This window comes from Bacillus rossius, chromosome 2, assembly GCF_032445375.1.
Source record: "Bacillus rossius redtenbacheri isolate Brsri chromosome 2, Brsri_v3, whole genome shotgun sequence".
Taxonomy (NCBI): Eukaryota; Metazoa; Arthropoda; class Insecta; order Phasmatodea; family Bacillidae; genus Bacillus; species Bacillus rossius.
In genome coordinates this window covers 107,935,548-107,952,527 of record NC_086331.1, presented here as the reverse complement: position 1 = coordinate 107,952,527, position 16,980 = coordinate 107,935,548, and the positions used below count along the sequence as shown (strand labels likewise).

Below are 16,980 nucleotides of genomic sequence, written 5' to 3'. Positions count from 1 at the left end.
TTTTTGGAATTTTGAGTCATTTTAGTGTCCAAAATGGCCGCCGTGACGTCAGATGGCGGTAGACTCCGGCTCCACAACCCGAAGCCAGTGCCAGAAAATACTATTCTACACTACTTTTAACAATTGTTAATATATTTTCACGATTTGGGGAAAGGAAAATGTTTCACTATACTAGACTTGAATCATGCCTATCATCAATGCACCTTACACCCAGATACAAATAATGCCTTGGCATATTTCACTCCTTGGGGGAATTGATGAGTGGAATCAGATTCATTTCTTTCGGTGTTTGCTCTGCAGGACTATGGGAAATGTTTTAAAGCCATTTTAGGTAAATTTGTAGTCAGTCACCTTGATGAAGCCATCATTTACAGTAGGATAGAAGGAGAACACATTGGGCATGTAAAGGCCACACTGCAAGCTCTTAGTGAGGCCGAACTCACTGTCAACTCAGAGAAGGTGTTAGGATTTATAGTGCAGGATGGGAAAATATTAACGGACCCAGAGTGAATCAAATTTACGTCAGTTATCCCAGGTCGAAAAACCTTCAAGGGGTTAGGAAATGTCTATATTTTGTTGGGAACTATGGTAAATATGTACCCGGGATGTCGGAAATCGTGGAGCCCCTAACAAGTTGAAAAGGAAATGCGAATCTATTGTATGGGGAACTGAACAAGGTGAGATTGAGAACATAAAAAAAGTGAGGACCCCCAGGGCCGTTCACAAAAAAGTGTGGGGGGGGGGGGGGATGTATAACGCAAATTGAGGCAATGAGAAAAACCTTTGTGAAGGGGAGGGGAGATAAATAAACACATTATCTAAAAATTTGTTATTAGTTGACATTTATTGCCCCTAAAGTGCAATAATTCGCTTAATATTGTAGTTTTTTACTTAGTTGCATTAAAACACGATTTTGATAAAGTAATTTCAAAAATTTCATGGTTTAAGAACCTTGGACACCTGGTTGGAACTATAAAATTCAAAGTCCTTATTAAGTATCTGTTTTTTTGTAGGGGGGGGGGGGGGTTGGACGAATGTTGGTTTAAGGCGTTAGGAATACACCATCATCACTGGGACGGATAAGCACCACTGGGACAGCAACTACCTGATTTTGAAGTGATGTTTGTACTAAATGCCGATGCCAGTAGTTTAGGGCTCCGGGCAGTACTGAGTCAAAGAAAGGAAGGGAGCTTATTGCCAGTTGCTTATGCTAGCTGTATCTTTAGTCCAGCTGAACAAAAATATTTCGCTTATGAGACGCTAGCCTGTGTAAGGAGTCCCGAAAAATTCGCCAACTATCTGGAAACCACGGATTTTGATTTATGTGCCGATGACCAAGCTCTGACCTGGCTGTGGAAATCTAACAAGCAGTTGGGAAGTCAGGTAGGTGGGTGGAACGTTTAAGCCGGTTCAAATTTATAAGTGGCCTGAGAACATGGTAGTAGATTCTTTATCAAGAATATTTATAATATGGCATAATTTGAAGTCGAAAATAGTGAGAAGGAAGAAGAGATGGGCCATCGAACCGCCTGCAATCACCACTTGCCCCGTGAGGCATTGGAGAGACCCAGCGAGTAGGGATTCGCGAGCCCAACTGTCAACGCAGAGCGAGAGTCCGGACGAGTCCACGGAAGTGACGTCGCCAAACCAGACGGCGAGTTGAAACACAGGGGTGCGAAGACCGAGTACTTACTACTAGCAGCGAGTGGAATGAGCTGCTCAGCCGGAATCACCGTGGCAGACACACGCCAGGGTTAAAATGTGTCGAGAATCCGTGGAGAGGACTCGAGCTAGTAACAGGAGGAGGAGCAAGTTGAGAACCACCTTATAACCAGACAAGGACCGACTGCTACCAGTGCTGCCCAACCGGAATCACCGAGCGAGCATGCGCCAGGGTTACAAAGTGCAAATGTTCTGTGGCTTCCCTTCCAGACGAGATTCGCAACCCAGGAATTCACAGAGGAAGAATATTTAAGTGAAGTTCCCAGCTTTAGTTACATCCACGCACTATGTGGTAAAAACATTGTCAACCAATAACTTTGTTCTTTTGATTTTCGAAAAAAATAGAACCACATCTTGCGAAAACTAACTATTGGTTGATTTTAAGTATCACGCAATTTGGCAATTTGCGCGTGTGTAGTTTCATCCAAGGCTCGGTGAGATATCTGCTAAACATTTTGGGGTGACCCGAACGCTACAGTTATTAGATTCTGAAACAGTTTAGTTTTAAAATAGTTCATGTTGAATTAAGGTCGAATTAGTGTAGTTTAACAAACAAGTAGCTACTGTAAAATATATTGACACGTAGTTTACCGAATGTATTGCTAATGGTAAAAATATTTGTGTTAATGTTAGTCATCAACTACAGTGGAGATCATATAACACGTAAAGCATCGCTTATGTCTTGTGGAATTTACAATATATTGCATGATCCTGCATGCTAAATTTATAACCATTCAAATTTTGACGTACTGCACACTCCCTGCATTATTTCTAAGTCTTTTGGTTCTATACAAAAAAAACTACTTTAAGAAAATGTACTAAATATGTATGTATCGATCGATAAGAGGGATAATCGTGTCAACCTGCTGAAGCCGATGTTTTAAGCACTCTACATTGTCCACGACGCATTCGTATTCGCACTTAAAATAAAAACCCTTAGCTAATAGGATTATGAATAGTCTAAGACAAAAATATGCTGGGGTTTTCACTCATTGGCAATTAATACTACGACTTAAATAAAAGACTAAACACTTGTTTATCACAATATTGAAGTCGAATGTCTACCAAGCACAAATGTTTGTAAACATGCTGCAATGTTATAGAAAAATTCCAAATTATCGTTGAAATAATTCTAGATTCATGAAAAGTATTTCAAACTTTATGTACTGTTACATGTATGCCTGGAATAATTGTAAATGATGACAGCACAGTACAACAAAATCACTCATGCTTGCTAAAAAGAAATAAAGAAAGTGGCAGTTCTCCTAAGGCAAGCGTGCTAGGAACCATTGTGGTTGTCTGGTAACAGAGAGCAGGAGTATCCAGGAAGCAGTCTACTAGCTGGGCCCATCTGCGGGCCTGGTGCGCGAGTTCACTAACACACTCGGATGGCCAGACATGGGGTAACACGTGCAGTGCCCTTGAAGCAGAGGAACTGATGTGGGTGGTTGAGTACAAATCGCGCGAGCAGCTAGGAGGCAGTGAACAAACTAGCGACCATTAGCGGGGCTCAGCGTGCGAGATCGCAAACACTCAATGACCGATCAGACCATGTGGACACACATGGCATTTCTCCTAAAGCAGAGCGACTGTAGTGGCGACCTGGCAACAGAGCACACAAGCAGCCAGGAGGCAGCAAACGGTCTGGCGCCTATCAGCGGGGTCCGGCGCGCGAGTTCACGAAAACTCAAGGCCGGGCGGACCATGTGGATACACGTGGCATTTCTCCTAAAGCAGAGCGACTGTAGCGGTGCGCTGGCAACAAAGAGCACGAGCAACCATGAGGCAGTCAACTGGGTGGCGCCTATCAGCGGGGCCCGGCGCGCGAGTTCACGAACACTCTTTGCGGGCCGAAACATGTGGACATACTTGGCATATCTCTTAAAGCAGAGCGACTGTAGCGGTGGGCTGGCAACAAAGAGCACGAGCATCCATGAGGCAGTCAACTGGGTGGCGCCTATCAGCGGGGCCCGGCGCGCGAGTTCACGAACACTCTTTGCGGGCCGAAACATGTGGACATACTTGGCATATCTCTTAAAGCAGAGCGACTGTAGCAGTGGGCTGGCAACAAAGAGCACGAGCATCCATGAGGCAGTCAACTGGGTGGCGCCTATCAGCGGGGCCCGGCGCGCGAGTTCACGAACACTCTTTGCGGGCCGAAACATGTGGACATACTTGGCATATCTCTTAAAGCAGAGCGACTGTAGCAGTGGGCTGGCAACAAAGAGCACGAGCATCCATGAGGCAGTCAACTGGGTGGCGCCTATCAGCGGGGCCCGGCGCGCGAGTTCACGAACACTCTCGGACAGCCGGACGGACCACGTGGAAACAAGAGCCTTCACCTCGACCTTCGCTGTTGATTGACGGCGCTCGTCCAGTTTATTTGCAGACGTGACACAAATCTCAGGTCTTCGATGGGACAGAAACAGCCTTATTTCAATATAACCAGTCAGCAGGCACTGCTACAGGCAGGCATCTTCATTAAACTAAGATCCTTAAAAACTTATCAATCCCAGCTTCGATAGCCGTTTTCGATTTGATTTCTCCATTAATTAGAAAAAGTATGTGAACCATATATAATAAGAAACAAAAAAAAAATATTTGTGAATATTCAGTGATTTATCGACAAAGTTACAAAAAATTATACGAAAGCATATATATATATATCCTTTTTAAAACTAAACAACTGTTAGAAAAAATGAGTGTGTGTATATACATAAAAAATATATATAATAAAAAATAAATAAAGTATATATTAATATAGTTAGTAACATAATTTAATCTTTTAAAAACAAAATGTAAGCATAAAACATTTAAATATTTTTGTTTGTTTACATTGATGGTTATGTCATAGGAAAAGCGATGGGACCTCCAACAGCATTGTGACTCCAAACCACTAGGGAACTGACATAGTGCTCATATGTTCAGTCATGCCAGAAGGTTATATTTTTATCATACCTAGGGTGCGTACAACTACAATAATGCACCCTTTAAAAAAATCAAATTATTTTTAAGTTTGAAATACACACATAAAATCACATATTATTTAGGACAGGGCAACCTTAATAACATCAAACAATTCCCATAATGAAGTGTGCTTACTTTAAATCACTCTCCGGCTATTATTTGAGAAATAGTTGAGATGATGGCTTGGATTTAAATAAAATTCTACGAAACAATCAAATGGCACCAGCAATTGCCTAATATTTCCCGAACTTAACTTATTGTATTAATACATTTTATTAGTGTTCCCAGCAACCCAGGGAAAAAATTGGTGTATTTTTTATTAAGAAAACTTAAGGTGCAACTTCCACTGCACTGAGAAATAGCTTTTACCTGGATGGTAGTTTTCAACTGAAATGTTTGATTAAAAAAACGTCGCCCACTTTAAACCATGCAATACGCATTCTGGATTGTAAAAAAAAATTGTAGTCGGTTCTTGTTGTATCTGGCAGTGGAAAAAGAACGTGAAACTACATTTTCACTCAATTACTTTATTATAATATGACTTTGCGTACATTTCATTGCAAATTCATTAGACAGACATGCAATAGCTCGTTATAAATTGATATTAAAGATTGAATTGGCTACAGCACTCGGCGAGGACTCTCACCAATATGGTTATGGAAAACACCAGGTGCGCCGAAATCAAGTGTCCGTATCGAGAAGACATCAAAAGTCCACCTGAGTGCCGCATCGGTGCTGCAATACGATTATTCCGGTCAAAAAAAACTTCTCTGCTGACAAGTGCGCTTCACTGTTGTAAAGTTTACTAGTCCTGGGTGTCGCTACAGTGCTACACTCTGCATTACATCACACTAGAACTCTTCGCTGCTAACAGGTGTGTTGCACTGTTGTAACGCTTACTGGTCCTACTGAGTGTTTCTACAGTGCTACACTCTGGATTACATGACACGGGAACACTTCGCTGCTGACAGGTGTGTTGCACTGTTGTAACGCTTACTGGTCCTACGGAGTGTCGCTACAGTGCTACACTCTGCATTACATGACACGGGAACACTTAGCTGCTGACATGTGCGCTGCACTGTTGTAACGCTTACTAGTCCTACTGAGTGTTTCTACAGTGCTACACTCTGCATTACATGACACGGGAACACTTCGCTGCTGACAGGTGCGCTGCACTGTTGTAACGCTTACTGGTCCTACTGAGTGTTTCTACAGTGCTACACTCTGCATTACATGACACGGGAACACTTCGCTGCTGACAGGTGCGCTGCACTGTTGTAACGCTTACTGGCCCTACTGAGTGTCGCTACAGTGCTACACTCTGCATTACATGACACGGAAACACTTCGCTGCTGACAGGTGCGCTGCACTGTTGTAACGCTTACTGGTCCTACTGAGTGTTTCTACAGTGCTACACTCTGCATTACATGACACGGGAACACTTCGCTGCTGACAGGTGCGCTGCACTGTTGTAACGCTTACTGGTCCTACGGAGTGTCGCTACAGTGCTACACTCTGCATTACATGACACGGAAACACTTCGCTGCTGACAGGTGCGCTGCACTGTTGTAACGCTTACTGGCCCTACTGAGTGTCGCTACAGTGCTACACTCTGCATTACATGACACGGAAACACTTCGCTGCTGACAGGTGCGCTGCACTGTTGTAACGCTTACTGGTCCTACTGAGTGTTTCTACAGTGCTACACTCTGCATTACATGACACGGGAACACTTCGCTGCTGACAGGTGTGTTGCACTGTTGTAACGCTTACTGGTCCTACGGAGTGTCGCTACAGTGCTACACTCTGCATTACATGATACGGGAACACTTCGCTGCTGACAGGTGTGTTGCACTGTTGTAACGCTTACTGGTCCTACTGAGTGTTTCTACAGTGCTACACTCTGGATTACATGACTCGGGAACACTTCGCTGCTGACAGGTGTGTTGCACTGTTGTAACGCTTACTGGTCCTACTGAGTGTTTCTACAGTGCTACACTCTGGATTACATGACACGGGAACACTTCGCTGCTGACAGGTGCGCTGCACTGTTGTAACGCTTACTGGCCCTACTGAGTGTCGCTACAGTGCTACACTCTGCATTACATGACACGGAAACACTTCGCTGCTGACAGGTGCGCTGCACTGTTGTAACGCTTACTGGTCCTACTGAGTGTTTCTACAGTGCTACACTCTGCATTACATGACACGGGAACACTTCGCTGCTGACAAGTGCGCTGCACTGTTGTAACGCTTACTGGCCCTACTGAGTGTTTCTACAGTGCTACACTCTGCATTACATGACACGGAAACACTTCGCTGCTGACAGGTGCGCTGCACTGTTGTAACGCTTACTGGCCCTACTGAGTGTCGCTACAGTGCTACACTCTGCATTACATGACACGGAAACACTTCGCTGCTGACAGGTGCGCTGCACTGTTGTAACGCTTACTGGTCCTACTGAGTGTTTCTACAGTGCTACACTCTGCATTACATGACACGGGAACACTTCGCTGCTGACAGGTGCGCTGCACTGTTGTAACGCTTACTGGCCCTACTGAGTGTCGCTACAGTGCTACACTCTGCATTACATGACACGGGAACACTTCGCTGCTGACAGGTGTGTTGCACTGTTGTAACGTTTAGAGGCCACGATGACAGCACTTCATACGTTCATTTTAGGGTTACTTAACCATTTTCGTCAAGTGATAGTGACGACATTAAACAATTTGTATGTTTAGATCAACATGCACGTAGACAGATCTAAATATGTGTTCTGAAAAAGCACGCTAGTGTCGGTAGGGATATTATATTAGTGTCATTATAAATTTTGGATTAACAATTTTGTTTTCATCATTAAAATATCTGAGTTACTTCCACTTGGAAATACGACATTGTTAGGTATATTTGTATCTTACTAGTTAAAGTTTTGTGAAATTTCGAAATACCCATAGAAAGAACATTTTTTTAATGGCTCATGACCGAGGGAAATGATTCCCAATAAGCGTAAATGCTGTCATTCTGTAGAAGTATAGGTACATAGGTTATTATTTCTAAAAACAGCACTGAGGCGATCATTTATGTGTCAATCTTGAATGTGGCAGCCATCTTTGATGAACCTTGCATGTAAACATTTCCTAAAACCTTCCAGAGATTCCTTGAAAATACTCGGAACACTTTTTTGGGCCCTTAGAAATTCCTAACTGTTTAAGATTTTATCTAAATATGAAGATGTGAAATACATTAAAAACCAGTGACATTTGATTGAATAAAAATGTCGAAATTGCTCCATTTTTAGCTTCTTTCCTTAAAAAATTTATACTATATTATGTTTTATTTAAGTACTACACGTAAAATAGATTACATTTCCTAACACTTTTTTTGTGGTAATAAGTTTGCTATAGCTCCATGTTTATTATAATTCGGGAGAATTTGTTACATAAAATATCAGCTCAATATGTTGCAGAGTTACGAATTGTACAATTTATAATGACATGTTTGTGGATTCTCTAGAAAATATTTCGGTAACTAGTTGTTATAAAATAATTTAGGTATTTGAAAATTAAAAAGAAATTAAAATTTTGCAAAGTTCGGTAATTAAGGCTTTGGGTCACACGTTGAGTTGGTTATATCACTTTCTTGCCATTAAAGTATTTTCCTATACATTTGTTTGCTAGCTCTCTTGCATTTGTTGGCGGGGTCACGAATCATCTCAACAGATACTTACTGAATGTTATCTTCCAAGTCAAAAGTTCATGCAAGTGATCATAATCATGAAAAATTGCGTAACTTTTTACCGCGATTAAATAATAATTAGAAAATATCTGCTTCAAATTTGTGACGAAACGTGAACTTCAATAGAGCTATCGTGATAAAACTTACAGAAAAAAGCCCTCAAGTAATAGCATTAAAATATCCACCAAGGCGTGCGAGACTGAGATTTAATAATAGTTCTGAAGTTCCTGAACACAGTCATGTAACTGAAGAAGAATCAAAACTAACCAAGGGTACAAGGATAATCATAAGCCGACCCCGTGGATATCGCAGGGCTACTCAGGCACGGCTTCTGTGAGTGGTCCCTAGGAGCGCTGGCGCTGGTTGTCAGACGCCTGGCGAACCCGAGTGACAAGTCGAGGCGAACAAGGCGTGGCGTGGGGTGACAGGGCAGACGGAGCTGCGTACAGCAGACTGTGGGAGTAAATGTTACTGTGTTTCCATGACGGGGCAGTCATGGCCTTGCGCAGCTTGAAGGTGAAGGACAAGCCAACCACCAGTTCTGCGACCCGCGAGGAACTAGTGGCCCGCCAGCCAGAAGCGCAACCACTGAGCCTACAGTGCTGTCTTCCAAGGCGGGTGCACGTCTCTGCTTATCCATTCGGCAAACTCTGGCAATTAGAGCACCAAGCAGGCAGCACGACTGAAACTGCTCACTCACACTGGGATTCTCACTCATTTATTTCCTCCCACTTAGTTCTTATCGCATTGCTCCAAGCAGCGCGTGGGTTCGAGGCCCGACTGCGACCCCGCCAAAAAAAATAATAATTAAATTATACTTCAGAAGTAACTCAGGATCGTCTTTTTCACAGAAATCCACGCACAAACACTATTTTACAACAAGTTACAGTGGGCCTGTAACTCGCTGCGGGCCCTTGATTCGATGCTCGGTTCTGGCAGACACACCCCGAGACACGGAATATCTGTGATGACAGTACAGTTTGCGACACACTTAGTCGCAGTGTTGTCTGACTAAGCAAACAGTCTGAGCTCTGAGCCTACAGGTACATCATCATCGTGTACATAGTAAAGTGTTAACAAGGTCTATGTCAGTGGTCATTAAATTATTTAATGAACTGTAGCTTAGCCAGGAAACTTCCAAGTATTTATTGATTTTCAACTTTAGTATAGTTGGTAGGTAAATGGCTGAATTCATGCAATAAAAACAGCCTATCCATAGACATTTTCAAGTTATTTCACTAATTACTACAATTCAGAAATGTATTATTCCTCTCTCCCATCGCAGGATTTTATATTTCCCTCCCGAGAACTCACCGCCCGTTTATCTGACTGAGGGTCTGTTTCATCTCCGGAAAATGCAGCTCGATCGAAAGCCATCGTTACAGTTTGGCTGCAGGGAGACAGCTGCATGTCCTCAAGAGAAATCGGCTGCACAACTTAAGATGTGTTTTGAGTTCATGTCTGCAAGGCCGAATCAATCAATCGTCTAGATTGTGGCCTTCAGTTACACTGAAAGACCGCTGCCTCCTTTAAGGAAACATTATCCTGTCTGGTCTCGCTACAGACAGCGCTCCAATGCGGTACTCGGTGACCCAGCTGACTGCTTCGCTGAAAAATGTTTACCTTCGCGCCGTGCAAACTCATATGATTCGTCATAGAAACGGGGAGATGGAACAGTAACAATAAGAGGAAGGTATATAAACCAAAAGAGACGTATTAGATTTAACGGCCTTCAACTCAACCCATTTTTATAGTCTATTATTTTTGATTCGTTAAAGCAGAGAATACAGCCATTTTAATATATTTTCTAAGACTGTAAGATAGTGACTTCTAATAGAATTACTGGAGCTTTAGTTATATTTAGAACTAAAAAAAAATGCTGAACACTAATAATTCCACATGAGAAAATATTTATTGCAGCTAATCATTATAAATTTCAGGCGTTCCATGTGTGCTCTCTGCCTAAATAAAGTCAAATGTAAAAATAAGCCACAAAAAGAGGATCTTGCATTTACTTTTATCCATCTCTTCTCCTTAATAATACTACTCAAATACTAAAAAAAATTGTTGATTCTTACAATAAAGTATTCCATGAAATGATGTAATTACGTGTCGCTCAGTCAACTGGTAAAATGGCTCGTAATGAGCGGTAAATGTTAAGATATTCATTCAGGAAGACTTGGGTTTCATTCCTGGTCCAGATATTCTTATTTCGGTTCTCGGTTCACGCAATTCCTGGGTATTCCTAGGAAATACTCGTTAGGGCCTTGTTTTATTAACTTTCCAAATTGTGTGTAGTCACTGGCCCGGAGATTTAATTTTTTTTTTTTTTAAGTTGATGGAGAATTGAATGGTAATTACAAAATTACAAAATATTGCTTGAACAAATATATTTTATGCATGACAGGTGCCTTGCTATCATTTGATAGATAGCATCGAAATATGAGAATTTATTTGAGAAAATGTTCTGATTCAATTGATTGGAAATTGTAGTTCTACAGAATATTTATACATCCTTGAAAACTTCTTTAAACGAGACTTAATTTTAACTTTAAAAAATTTACCCTTTTTAGTTAAACTATGTAAATAATTGTTTTAAACGTCAATGTTTATGTTAATTTCAATTACTTTGTTTTTACATTCGTTGGCATAAACATATAGTAAGTTTTTATTTTAAGAAATTTATTGCGGTATTTTAGAGCCATGCGACCCAACGCATGTATATTTGCTCCACCTAGAGGTGTAGAATTTACCTGAGATACCAGGCAAGACGTTGACATGTAGGATTGCAACAGTTAGTTATTTATGTAGCTACTTATTATATTCTCTGCAAAAAAATATACTTTTTTCTTTCAATTTGTTTAGTTAAAATTCTTATTTTATGTGGTTGGGTTGTTTGGTATTTTAAACTCTGTGTTTGTGTTTGATAAATATTTTGGTACAATGCGCTACCAGTAACAGAAATTTGATTTTATTTCACATAAAAACATCTCTATCCAAAATAAAGAAAATAAGACTTGGAATATCTTCAATTCTTCAGTTTATTGGCGTCAGATAAACAACGAAATTACTAACAATCAGTAATAATTAAAAATAGCCAAAATGTTTTCAAAATTTCTTTTGACTGTGATTAACACAATTTTAAACCTCGATTAACATAGCATAGATTAACTCTTTAATTTAAAAAAATTGATAGGAAGAAAATTTTTAAAGCTATTGCGGACCACACTGTAATATTATTGTGTAGTTTTGCAAAATATATATGGAGCAGCAATGACTCCACTGATGTTAGTGAATTTTTAAACATGCACATATTCGCGTTTTTTAAACACTGTACGCATTACATAATATAATCAAAAGTGTAACTGTACAATGGATATGATACGGTAAATATGTCATAGCTGTTGAGTATTTTTTCTCCGTAGTAAATATTTGTACATGAAGAATTAGCCTTTTAATATGTAAGTGAAGAATGAGTATATTTTCGCGATTTTTAATTTTATCATTTAATGATCAAACGATTTATTCTACCAAACTAAGTAAATTGACAGATAATGGAACCCACGGTGCATACACTGCCAACCTAACGTATTGTCCTTTTGATCATAGTGCGCGATATGTAATTAAATTTTTTAAACCAATGACATAAATATGAATAGTAGGGTCGTAAATTAATAATAAAGATTATGCCAATATTTAGACAATAGTTGCAGAAGCTTGGTCATCGTCAATCTACCCTGAGTAGTAAGATCTTTACAATGACGTGTGTTTATGCAAATATACAACGTTATAAGACAAATACATTAAGTTAAAAATCAATATATGTTTATGTTTACACATCTGTACATCAACACGTGAGGTTTGGTAATTATAAATAAATATTCATATATTTAAACCCATGCCCTGTAGGTCCCTTTGATTTTCAAAAACATTTTGTGTACAACTACACTAAATTTATTTGGTTTCAAAACCACACGACAAAAATTAAAAATTACGTAAAATTGGCGTACTTTAATTTAAGATTTCTTTCCAGTGTTTGTTATTTAAAAACAAAGTGGTATGGTTTGCCAGTCAATATTGTGAAATAGAGTGAGGCTAAAGACCTTTAATACGTTCAAGTGATATACTGCAAATGGTAAAGCATAGATAAGGTATTTAGCCGAAGAACAGTATACATAATTTTAAATGCCCGTGAAAATTGTCAAATATATGTTTGAATTGGTGTTTCAAGATCGTAATTTATAGGATGTGGAATTAAATTTTAATAAGTTTTGGGTAAATTATATATTTATAAACTATTAAATTTAGATATGTAGCAATAAAATGTAATCATAGATAAAATATTTTAAACCTCTGTTAAATGTAACCACGTATTCAAATATTATAACTGATGTATTAGTTTCCTGAAAATATTGTACACAATGGGAAAACAAAACAACAAATAATCACTGGGGTTACAGAGCACATTGAGATATCTAAAAAATTAAAAATGAGCAGTCTAGGAGTAACACTTTGCAGCCAAAACTATTTATTTTCCTACATAAAATGTCAAAAAATATATATGTACCTATATTGACTGTATTTGTAGTTCTAGTAAGGATATTGAGCACAATGTCACTTAAAAAGATATATTAATTATGCGATTCAAACTGGTCTTTGTTATTGTGTCTCAGTGCTCAATCGTAGCAAATGGTTTCTCTTGTTTTTCTACTAGATATAGTGTCTTGATTTACTTTAACTCGAGATATGGCTATATAACTACGTATGCAGTAGCTGTCTTAATGCTACATGAAATTAATGTTAAGTACTGTATCTTGATAGTATTTTAATTTTTTAAAATTTAACTAAAATAAATAGAATTATTTCTAATTAATTAAACTGTTCTTAAAAATTTTGACTTTGCGTGTTTTTTATAAACTAGATAATATTAATTCAACAAATAAAAAATTTTGCAAGAAAACTGTCAAATGAAATAGGGAAAAACTAAATATGGAAGCCCAGTTTTAGTGTCTTTACTAAAGCGTATCGCATAAATGGATATTTATGAAAGGGCTGAACACTCGCGAAGAGGATGCAGGATGGACACTACAGCCACGCGGCAGGTGAAAGCCCTCTTCAACATTACTTAACGCTTTTATGCTCTTAATTCCCTTCTTCCGTAGTAAAGCGATGCCGCCTTCTACTAAAATCAGAACAGGAAAAGAAAACTTCCACGTTACTGACATTAGAAATCTCACGAAACAGCCCAGTAGCAGGTAGTTTGCTTATCGTAGGCGCTTTATGTAGTCCACTGTTTTCAGATGGAACGAACTTTCAGCAACGAAAAAATATGCTGACATGCAATCCACGCACGATTCACGCATTCACAGGAATCGAAAAAAAATCTTTAGTGACCCAAAATACCAAGGACATGTTTGTTTGTCAGTGTGTTCGTTTCATTTCTTTGACCTAACACCATCACTTTTGAATAAACATATCTAGTTAAAATTAAATAAAAACATTCATACAAATAAAGACTTGCTTCTTCTTTTACACTCGTCTCGTCGCAGTTATCAAGAACATGTCGATAGTAAAACTTAATCATAATTAATGTGGAACTTTTACACCAGTCAGGAAAAAAACACTATGATGACAATTCAACTGAGCTACCAAACATGCCGGACAGATGAATGTACACAGGAAGGGTACAACTAATCCCAACCTTCACTGACGAATCAGAAAAATATGTTGATGTAGAAGAAAACTGTTTGAATTTGCATATTACGTACATAAACGTCTGAAAGATTACCAACAACATATTCAAGAATATGAGAATTAATTAGTTTCTTGAATACCATGATTTAGTAGAATGGAGTGTTGGAGACACACTTCAGTTCCAGGGCACTGACTCCAGAGACAGGTGGAGACGTGGGCCCTCGGACGCCCTGCAGGGCCAGCAGGTCGGTACTCACGTGGCTGGGCGAACGCGAGCACGTTCTCGGTGCGCGCGTGGAAGTCGTCGTCGCCGTCGTCGGCGTCGAGGCGCGAGCCGGTCGCCGGGGCGTCGGCCTGCATGCCGTGCGCGTCCAGCAGCCGGTGCAGCGGAGGGATGCGCGGCAGGCGGCGGCCCGTCACGTTGGGCGCGTGGCGCAGCCCCAGCTTGGCCAGGATCTGCTCCTTGATGGCCGCCAGGCTGAAGTTGCGCAGGCCCTCGCGCAGCGCGCAGCTGTCGCAGCCGGGCTGCTGCTGCTGCAGCGGCGAGCAGCGCGCGAGGCAGCACAGGCTGGCCAGCAGGCACGCGCCGAGCAGGCAGGCGCCGCTGCCGGCCCGCGACATGCTGCAGCCACTCGACCCGGCACCCGCCGACCGACTGCGCGCCGCCGCGTCCGAGGCGGCCGTGGCTCCGTGCGCTCCCCTCCAGCCGCTCGCGGAACCCCCTTCCGGGGCATCGCGTGCCGCGCCGCCTCTGCGAGCCGTCAGCGACCATGGGACCACGCGCGCTCCCCTCCCTGCCACCCCCTTCATTAGGCCTTCATGTGCCGCGATGTCTCTACGCGCCGTCAGCGACCATGGGACCACGCGCGCTCCCCTCCCTGCCACCCCCTTCATTAGGCCTTCATGTGCCGCGATGTCTCTACGCGCCGTCAGCGACCATGGGACCACGCGCGCTCCCCTCCCTGCCACCCCCTTCATTAGGCCTTCATGTGCCGCGATGTCTCTACGCGCCGTCAGCGACCATGGGACCACGCGCGCTCCCCTCCCTGCCACCCCCTTCATTAGGCCTTCATGTGCCGCGATGTCTCTACGCGCCGTCAGCGACCATGGGACCACGCGCGCTCCCCTCCCTGCCACCCCCTTCATTAAGCCTTCATGTGCCGCGATGTCTCTACGCGCCGTCAGCGACCATGGGACCACGCGCGCTCCCCTCCCTGCCACCCCCTTCATTAGGCCTTCATGTGCCGCGATGTCTCTACGCGCCGTCAGCGACCATGGGACCATGCGCGCTCCCCTCCCTGCCACCCCCTTCATTAGGCCTTCATGTGCCGCGATGTCTCTACGCACCGTCAGCGACCATGGGACCACGCGCGCTCCCCTCCCTGCCACCCCCTTCATTAGGCCTTCATGTGCCGCGATGTCTCTACGCGCCGTCAGCGACCATGGGACCATGCGCGCTCCCCTCCCTGCCACCCCCTTCATTAGGCCTTCATGTGCCGCGATGTCTCTACGCGCCGTCAGCGACCATGGGACCACGCGCGCTCCCCTCCCTGCCACCCCCTTCATTAGGCCTTCATGTGCCGCGATGTCTCTACGCGCCGTCAGCGACCATGGGAGCACGCGCGCTCCCCTCCCTGCCACCCCCTTCATTAGGCGTTCATGTGCCGCGATGTCTCTACGCGCCGTCAGCGACCATGGGACCATGCGCGCTCCCCTCCCTGCCACCCCCTTCATTAGGCCTTCATGTGCCGCGATGTCTCTACGCGCCGTCAGCGACCATGGGACCACGCGCGCTCCCCTCCCTGCCACCCCCTTCATTAGGCCTTCATGTGCCGCGATGTCTCTACGCGCCGTCAGCGACCATGGGACCATGCGCGCTCTCCTCCAGCCACGCGCGAACACCCTTCCAAGGCATCGCGTGCCGCGCCGCCACTACGAGCCGTCAACGACCATGATGTAATCTCCACCTATTTGTCAAACCAGAAATTGACCTGCAGGCGAGCACAACTTCGTCGCTCTCTGTCAGGAGTCGCAAAACTCAAGAGAGTCGCGCACTAATTGCGCGCCCCATGAAACAACCCAAACATTACCGACTCTTCTGAACGAAGGTCTTAAAAGATTCTTCAATTTTGCAAATACCAAATCAGGTGACCTGTGTGGAAACGACTGAAAAGGAAAGTATTACGAACTCAATAAAATTTACTAAAGTAGTATAGATTTGCCGGTACTGGGACAGGTTGCAGGCTGTGGAGCCAGAGGTGATGTCCTCCATCTTGGATTGTGAAGAAACAGCGGCCATCTTGGATGATCGTGACATTGAATTTTGACCTTGACCTTTGACATTAACATTTTACCTAGACCTTTAAAATTTGCCAAAATTTACCAAAAAGACTTACAATTTACCAAAATCCGCCAAAATTTCCAGTTTTTTGGAGAAAAATTTCCCTAAAAATTTTAAAAAAAAGTTATTTATAATACAAATACAGGAAATTTTCCTTCAACAGAAGAAGTTTTCCCTCGAAATAAAGACTTTTTTATTTTTCAAATATTTTGTGACTTTTTCTCTCTCAAAAAACTGGAAAATTAAGCGAATTTTGGGAAAATTTAGGCCAATTTTGAGACATTTTAGTCTAATTTTGAAGGTTTAGTTCAAGGTCAAATGTCAATTTCATAGGTCAAAGGTCAAGGTCATCCAAGATAGCCGCCGTGACGTCACAATCCAAGATGGCAGACATCGGCTCTGGCTCCATAGCCTGCAGCCTTTCCCAGTATTGGTAATATATACTACTTCCTAAATTCAGTTGAAATATGTGTAGATTCACTAACCAGCTAACTCGCAACAAAGTAAAGTCAATTACTCCG

General features: G+C 42.3%; 1 protein-coding gene across 1 annotated transcript in view; it reads right to left on the bottom strand.

Annotated features, from left to right (window-relative positions):
- LOC134528809 (growth/differentiation factor 8-like) overlaps positions 1-14,404 on the bottom strand; it is an 84,835-nt gene extending 70,431 nt beyond the window's left edge. The window contains exon 1 of the mRNA XM_063362471.1: positions 14,376-14,404. The gene's annotated coding sequence lies outside the window, so the exon portion shown is untranslated. The remainder of the gene's footprint in view (positions 1-14,375) is intronic.
- Positions 14,405-16,980: the final 2,576 nt, after the last annotated feature.